This window comes from Cupressus sempervirens, chromosome 7 (genome assembly GCF_028749045.1).
Source record: "Cupressus sempervirens isolate cs-2001-9-10 chromosome 7, ASM2874904v1, whole genome shotgun sequence".
In the NCBI taxonomy this organism is placed as follows: Eukaryota; Viridiplantae; Streptophyta; class Pinopsida; order Cupressales; family Cupressaceae; genus Cupressus; species Cupressus sempervirens.
Genome location: NC_143124.1, coordinates 311522559 through 311531754, shown reverse-complemented (window position 1 = coordinate 311531754; position 9196 = coordinate 311522559).

Sequence of the window (9196 nt, the reverse complement as noted above, 5' to 3'; positions counted from 1 at the left end):
CAAAGGTTGGATACATAGATTAAATCTAGAAGGACAAGTTAGAAGAATTGAGTCTACCAAACTTGACTGAGTGCACAATAGGTTCTAAGAAAATTTAATGGAAGCCATGCTAAAAAATTAGTTGGAGCTAAGCAAAGTGAAGATTTGGTGTATGCTAAGTGAACATAGTGTAAGCCAAGTAAAGTTTATTAATGCCAAGCATTAGTAAACTTTAAGTTCTTGCCAATTAAACTAGTTGAATCTCAGTAGAAGAACAATATGGAGGCTGAGTAACAACATATTGATGTCAAGTTCCTGTAATCATGTTGAATCATAGATTTGACAAAATCTGAGCTGACTATTTTCTTTTCTTGAATTGTGTGAAGCATGTGGAAGATAACTATGATGAGCTGGTGGTATAGAATTTAGGGTAATAAGTTTTGAGGTGAATTCAAGGAAGAATTTTCTAGAGGAACCAAATGGAAAAGTGGGTAGATTCATTTTATCCTACCTAATCCTAACTAACCCTAAAATGGACAATTATGGTGAAGAAAGAAAAGATCTTAAATTTCTATTAATAGATAGAGCTAGTTAGAAGAAAACGTTGTCATGTGTGAGCACCTAAGGAAAACAAGGAGTCGAGGGTATTGCTTCATTTAGTGGCTGAATAGAAGAGGCCACTATTAGAAAGAAAAGCAAGAAGGATTAAGAGTATGAATTCTTGAAGGGTGAACAAGCTATCAAAGCTAAAGTGTGCAAAAGCCAAGTAGAATGGAGGACTGAAATAAAGATCTATAATCTATAAGTCAATTGTAATTTTTTATCAGATCAAGCCTTACTTTTAATCTATAATCATTGTATAAGTCTAGACTAAATCATTCAGATGAAGGTTCACCTAATAGTCACTTGTAAATCCTTTAACTGGGTGACATTTCAAGTGAATGATCTTAAGTCGTCTAATAGTGCTAACTCCTAACAAGATGATTGACATCATCTAACAAGGTCACATTTTGTAGTGTGTATTGTAACTTTTAACAGGGTTGGCCTTTCACAGGACATCACTTTAGAAGAGTGAGAATTAGTAGCATGTTATTGGTGGGTTTTTCCAAATTCGTTTTTCACATAAAATTAATGTGTCAAATGTGTTAGTGAACCAATTATTTTTCATATTTACCTTTTCACAAATTTGTTTTGACATAGGATTGTAACCTACAAAGTTTAAGAGTTGTATGATATAATCAATGCATTGAAAAGTATTATTTCTACATTTGGAGCTTGGATAATTGATTCATGCCCCCTCTCAGTTATTCTAAAGAATTCAAACATTCTAAAAATTTATAATAGGTAATAGGAAAAAGAACATGAACCATAGGATAAGTGCAATTCAATTAAATTTATACAACATCCAAGAAACAAATTAACTCATCAAAGTGAATTGAAGACTTTAGTTACCTACCATAAGAAGGTAGGGACTAATAATATTATTAGGGTGCTAAACATATCTAGTTATCTTGCTTTTAATACCAAGTATATGTTTTATTGGAAGATGTCTCCATAGTTTATAAATAGTTGGGAATAGCTATAAAGTGACCAATGGTTGACTTGATTAAATCATATGAAACTATGTTTATATATACTTATTATTCATTAATTAATCTATCTTTATAATTTATTATATTGAACTATATAGTTTATTTATATTATTTATTCACATTACATTTTATCATTGTATTAATCACTTTATAATCATATAATATAGATGATATGATTATATTGATCAATCTATATTATATGTTACTAATCTTCTTATTTTATTTATAATATATATAATAAGAAATTCTATTATTAGTTTAATTTTAATTAAATCTTGTGAATATGGGGACTTGACATGTATTGAGTTGTCTATATTCTTGATTTACTTTGTCTTGATATATTTAATGAAGTGAAGTCTTGATAGTGAATTATGGTGCGTAGCTATGAATGTAGTTTTTTGCGATGCTCCTTTCTATATATCTATAATTATACACATTCATAAAATGTTTAGTACAAGTTACACTCTAATTAGTGATTGATAAGAAAAAAGCTTAGCAATATAGTAATTGACAAAATAATTTGATTTGTGTGGTCTCAAGAATTGGAGCCTATTATTGTGGTTTAAGATGTTTGATATCTATAATATTATTTAGTTTTTTATTCCAACTAACTATTGATTGTTGGTTGAAAAATGAATTACTTAGTATTTATCTTTGAAAGCGAAGAATAATAAAGAACCCTATAGAATAATTTATTAGATTATTGATTGGTAAATCAAAACTTAGTTTTGTAATATGTCAATTATAGAAACATGTATGATTATGTGTACATCAAAATGTGTAGATCTATGTATGACTTGTATTGGTTAAGTTGATCTAAGATTCTTCAAGAATTGCATGAACTATGGGAAGTATAATACATTATGACCATCTTTTCAAATTATTGCATGATTGGATTGTGACATTGGAAAAAAATGTGGAATGATTCAAATTCATTTGGTAAACATATAAGGAGGAGGTTTGCATTTCAAATTTGAGGTGTGCACTATGATAATTGATGTAATATATTAACATCCTCTTGTATTTTAAAAGTGTGAGAGAAAAAGGAAAATACCATGTGTGTAGTGGTGCCAACATGTGAATTAGATTGTAGGATTCATATAGTTATAGCATAAATAAGTTGTATCTGTTAGAATTTACAAATGGGAAATATAGTTCTAAGAGGGGGGTGAATCTAAAGTTCTAAAGTTTAACCATTAAAACTTTTAATATCATTCAATGCATGAATGAAATATATTGAAATAGCATGGAAAGTAAAAGCATGCATGTAAACACTTGATACTAGATATGATCACTTAGAAACCCTCCAAAATAAGAAAGTAAAATTGGGGTGGGGATGACATCCACAACTTTTACTACTACAAAAATAATGTAACTGGTTAAGGTTACAAATTTTGACCATGAGCCATGGTTTTCCTTGTGAAAGGCTTTCCCTATTGAAGGCTTACAAAGGATTATTAAATCCTACCCTATTAAAGGATTTTACACTCTAGTAGAAGTGTACATGTTTAAAGGATTTTTAGAACATTCACTTGGAATGTCACCCTATTAAAGGATTTCTCAATGCATGTTAAACCAACCTAATTCCATAGGATTTCATCCTGATAATACTATAGTTAGAGGGTATAGTAGAATGTTTGATTTGACAAATTATAATCTATTATTTCTAGATTTAGATCCTTGTTCTATCTGATCTAATCCTTACTAATTTGATGTGTAACTATTGTAATGTTGATCCTCTATTCTGCTAACTAATTTTCCAATTTTGTCCTTCTTCTAAGTCACCTTGAATACCTTTAGTTCAATTGACCACTTTTCTCCTTCTTTTCTTCACTCACATGTATCACATCCAATCTTTCTAAATTATGGGGCTTTGACTTTCTTATAAAGATTTCATGACTTAGTGTTAGGTATGAATCTACGACTAAGATTCATCCTTTTTGCTTCTTTAACATTCCATTTTTCTAATCGGTTACATTTTTGTTACATAGGGAATCAAATTGATTTGATCTTATCTGTAAGGATTCATAATCTATACATTATCTAGTATGCAAATGGTTTACATATTTCTTTGTGCCTTCACAAACTTCTATGTCAATCCATTGTTGCTTGACACTTGCTAATACTGGTGCTGAATACTTACTATAATTTTGTCTAACTCAGCACCTAAACTTGCTCAACATCTACTATTCACTTGACACTTAAACTTTCTTAGCACTATCTCTTTGCTCGACACTTGAGTGACTCAACACTTTCTAAATTTGTATTTGGCTCAACACTTATTATAACTTGGCATTTATACATATTATACTCAACATATATTACTAGCTTAGCATAAACATAGTAAATAACTTAAGTGTGTTGACACTCAATTGTCAAAACCATTCTAAGACCAACAATCTCCCCATTTAACATGAGTGTCAAAATACTTAACTATACATGATGAATCTAATCTCCCTTGAGTATAATGTATTTATAGTTAGGCATAAACAAAACTTCAAAAATGTTCAAAATTTTGTAATAGACTATATACCTAAGAAAATTTGTATTTCCCCTTGAGTTGATGTGCCTTTTTTTTGTATCCATAATTTTTTTGAGTATATTTGCCTCATACTGATATTCTTTATCTAATATGCTCTATTTCTATTCTTTGTGTTGTTTTCTCCCCCTTTGTTTTCTCTTTTCTCAGTTTGCGTTATCACCCTTGTCACATGTCTCCCCCTTTCATATTTGTCTCCCTCTAGCTTTTATCTCCCCCTTTTATAATTTCTCTCCCTTTTTGACACTTATGTCAAAGGGTCTATAAACTAATGGTCTATTTTTCCAGAAAAAAACTTATTGACATCCATTACAATTTTTAGAGAAACATCCTAAACTTTTATAGCAACATCTAGGGATTTGATTTGAATTGTTGTCTCAACTTCAAGGTGAACTAAGACATCTAAATTTAAAAGATTGGTATCTTTCTTCAATACTATTTTGGCATAGGCTAGTTTTTTCTATAGTATTTCCATGTTAGGGGTTAGGGAGGCTTGAATTTGAACTAACTTGGCTCTTGTGTTAGCCTCTTCTACCCTTAATACAACTATTTCCTTTTGTGCTTAAATCACTCTATTGAAGTGCTTCTCACTCTGAGCTAGATTTTGTGGCAATTGTATGCCAAATATTTTTAGGTTTCCTTGTAGACTCAGTATACTCTAGCTTGTTTCTTGTCTAAAGATTGTGGGATTACACAATTTATTGTACATTGAGAATATATTCTCTAGTACTTTCTTCAAATTTTCAATTTTATTAGCTAGCTCCACTTGAGATAGTACTATTTCACTAGATATTTTCTCATTTACCTTGGCTTGAAACTTCTTCTCTGACCATTCCATGAGTTTGGCATTGGCATCCTAGTCTTCACTTGTCACTTGGTCTAATTTTTTATATAACTGCTCCAATATGGGCTTGGTTTCATTAGGTGTCTACAAGCTAAAGGCATCTAAAAAGATGTCTTTAATTTCATGAAGTGCTTTCTTTTTCTTATACTCATTTTAGAGTATCTCTTGCTTCTTCTTTCTTTCTAATTCCTCTTGCATTATGTTGATCTATTCAAGTGTTATGGTTGCAAAGCCATATTTTGTTATATCTATTCCTTCATCTAATGTAGGATTTCCATAGTGAAGTACCCTTGCAACCTTTGTTGAGCTTGAGCTTGGTGTAAAAATTTGGAGTGGCATAGCATTAGTGATCAATTTCTGAAGGAATTTTGTAGGAGTTCCAATAGTTGGCCAATTCACCAATGTCTAAATAGCTTCCTCCTTTTCTTTTGGAATCTCCTTATCTTCTTATAACCTTCCTTGATGAATGATAATTATTTGTCCTATTCCTTGAGCTTGTGTTTCAGACATAGATACTTTTTTTTATCTTGCACCTTGATCATTTGTGGGGTCTCTTTCCTTGGTAGTCTAGATTTGTTGTTCAATCATAACAACCTGAACTATGGTGTCAACCTTTGGATATGTCTCAATTTTTGTTTGCACTTGAGGTTGTCCACTTGTAGGTCTAGGGATGATAGAAGGTGGTTCTTATGTATTCACCTTCTCCCTAGTGATATCAAATACTACCTTTTGTAACTCATCGACACTGACCACTATTGAGTTATCATATAATTGGTCTTATAGTGTTGATTGGTCAAGGATCTTCTTGATATCCTTTGCAGCAAGTGGGCTGATGTTTTGAGGTGATTTGTAAGAGACATCCTTCACTGTTATGCTCTTTGTAGGTGTTTTAGTGTTATGTGGAGGGCTTACTGGTGGAAATTGTGTGTCTTGCACACTCTGTTCAATTTGTTGCTCCTCATTTTTTGTTGTTTCATCTTGTTTCTATGCCTCTTCCATAGTTGTATCTACCTTTTCTTTCTTAGTTTCATCTTCCTTGTCACTCTCTTCTTCTTCTCCATTATTTCTTTCCTCAAAGGGGTCTTCTTCTCCTTTCTTGACTATAGTCAAGTAATAAATCAACTTCCACATTTGGTGGATTTATTAACATCTTTAATGTTGTTCTAAAAAATGTTGAATGCCTTGTATTTAGGTGAATTTTTTTTTTTTGTGTTTCTTATTGGCCTTGGTAATCTCTTCCCTTGTCAACTCTAGCATTACTTAAGCTAGGCTAGATTCCCTTATTTCTTTCTCTAATTTTAGGCAATAATGCTATTTATTTTTGACAATTGTATATAAATCGTTAGGCATTGTATTATATAATTCAAGAGGGGTATTCTTGAATTTTTCCATCATGGCATATACTAACTCTTCAAGAATATTTTCTTCTCCTCTACTTAATTTACCAAAATCAATATTTTTTTGTCCAGTTAAGTCTACATTGTCTTTAACATTATCAGAAATGTTTTCTAAATTAGACTTGGGATGTGACATACCACTCTAAATTGGTTGGTGTCCTCTAACTTAGTCATTTCATCATTAGTCTGGGGTTGTGCAATATATTTTCTTCTAGGATCTTGTTGTTCATTAGATTTCTTCATTTCTTTGGCCTACTCCTTAGCCTTTTGTGTGGTGGACCTTGTGCTGGCTCTTGTAGTTAGAGTTGTAGGCTTTGCAGGGCTAGGTTTTGTAGATTTCTTTCCCTTTGGTTGAGCTACAAGCCATGGTTTTAGCCTTCCTATTCTTGGGCTTAGGTTTGGCTAGTGCTTCATTGGCTTGTTCCTCCTTAGCACCTTCTTTCTCTACATCTTTACCCATGCCTTGGGTTAAAGAAAGTGGTTCCTGGCCTTATTTTTGTTCTTCTTCTTCATCTTCTTCATTGTCTTCCTCATCATCATTTCTAGCACCTTCTCCAGATTTTGCCTTTAGTGTCCTTACCAATTTATCTTTACTCTTTAGAGTTGATGTTGTTTCCAATTCTATTTTTACCTTTGATTTAACAACATCATAAGTATTAAAAAAAAAAATCTTCGTTGTTAACTTTTTCTGCAAGTAGTGCAATGATAGCTCTTGATGCTTCATCCATATTTATATCATAACCTAATGGCCTTAGCCATATGACTCTTGGTATTGCAAATTGGATGTATGTATACTCAATGTCAACTAAGAAGAAAATGTCATTGTAATACTATTCTACCAATGAAACAAGAATTCTCAAAATTTGTTTCATGGACTTCTTGAAGTCCTCAAAATAACTAGTGATTACAGATTCAAAATTGTCACCCATTTACTCTATATATTCATTGATCTGCATAGCTATTGACCTATTTGCTTTCCATCCCATCTTTCCAAAAGATGGGAACTAATTTTGAACATAAAAGAATACACATACCAAAATTGAGCCAAATTTGCATTAATAACTCTTTGATCTCCTTATAACTCCTAGGTTTTCCATGATTTACATCTGCTATTCAGCTAGATCATATGTATGATCTTTCTTCACAATTTTATATCCTACATCAACTGCTATACAAGGAACACTATTTAGTTGGCTTGATTGGTAGAACTTGTGGGAAATGACCCTAATTAAAAATTGAAGAAGAGGATTTGAGATTATATCAATATTCATTTCCCTCTTGTTCCATTTTTCTCTAGTATTCTTCTCAATTACCTCTTTAGAATCCCTTCTGAGGGTCTTTGGCTAATCTAGAGTTGGATATCTTCTAACCCTATGTAAAAAAAATTTTTGTGATTTTGATAGGTCCTCCTTCTAGCCATAGGAAACTATCATGAATTCTGCTCAGAACAATTTTTATCCATTTAGTCTGAAAGATGGTGGGGAATTCTAGGGCATAGATCAATCCCTTTCTCTCTATGATCTTTAACTCTTCCTTTAGCACTCTATTTTCACATAGTTTATCATATTCCTAGTGGAGCTCCATATCCCTAATTCCTCTAACCTTGCAATTGTAACATTTTATCACATCCTACACCATTATGACCTTGGGTGGAATCATAGACAAAGCATTTGAAGGGTCATTTTTATACGCTATCTTACCTATGGCCTTGAAGTTGGGTTGTTTAACCTCATTTCTAACCAACTAAACCTCAAAAGTCTCCTTGTCCTTAACATTTTTTGAGCTGCAACGATATTGTGAGCTAGGGTTTTAACAAACTTAAAACAACATAACTTGTCACATGAAGAATACCTTACATCGATGAAATGTCACTAAATTGTTGCTGAAATTTTCACAAATGCTTTGCTCTAGTTCATAGATAGCTTCTTCACTCTTTTTCACTCTTTCTCTAGATTTGAAATGATAAGAAATGGTTGAAAAATACCCTACAAAATATCACATTTAATGTGTAGTGCATATACAGTTGTAAACTCAACTCTTATTCAATTTCTACTTTACTCGACTCCTATAGAAATTTCACCTTTACTCGACATCCACTACTTACTCAGCTCCAACTAACTTTTTTTTGTCAACTTGGCACTAACTAGCATTTACTCAAAATCTAAAGAGGATTTGTCAGACTCGACAGTAGTGTGTAAAACTTGAAGATTTATCATTGAACTTTCCTTATTTCCTTGCATTTTTTTTCATGAAAATTTATCCTTTTTTAGCACTAACCTATCTTGGAACTAATGTATGATAAAGTATTTAAATATTAGTTCCACGTTCCTCTCTTTACTTAGTTCCACATCAAACTAATTTAGGTCTCCATTAGCAAAGAACTAGGTGGTGTTTATATTTTTGTATTGAGTGTCATTTTCTACAATGGCAACGTTTGTCCTTCTCTTTATGGATTTCCTTAATTCTTTCCTGACTTCTTCCAAAGAGTGCAAAATGAGTTGGATCTTAATTCCTTGGTTCTCTATAATCTTTCCTTGTTTGTAGATATCCATCTCTAGATATTTTCTCCAAGCTGTAAGGGTTCTCTTAATGAGAACTTAGCTCTGATACCAATTGTTGGAACTTACAAATGGGAAATATACTTCTGAGGTGGGGGGGAGGCAGGGGGGGATGATGAATCAGAAGTTCTAAACTTTAAACATTAAAACTTTTAATATCCCTCAATACATGCATGGAAAGTAAAAGCATGCATGTAAACACTTGACACCAAATATGATCACCCAGATACTTTCCAAAATAAGAAGGTAAAACTACGGTGAGGATGACAACCACAAGTTTTACTATT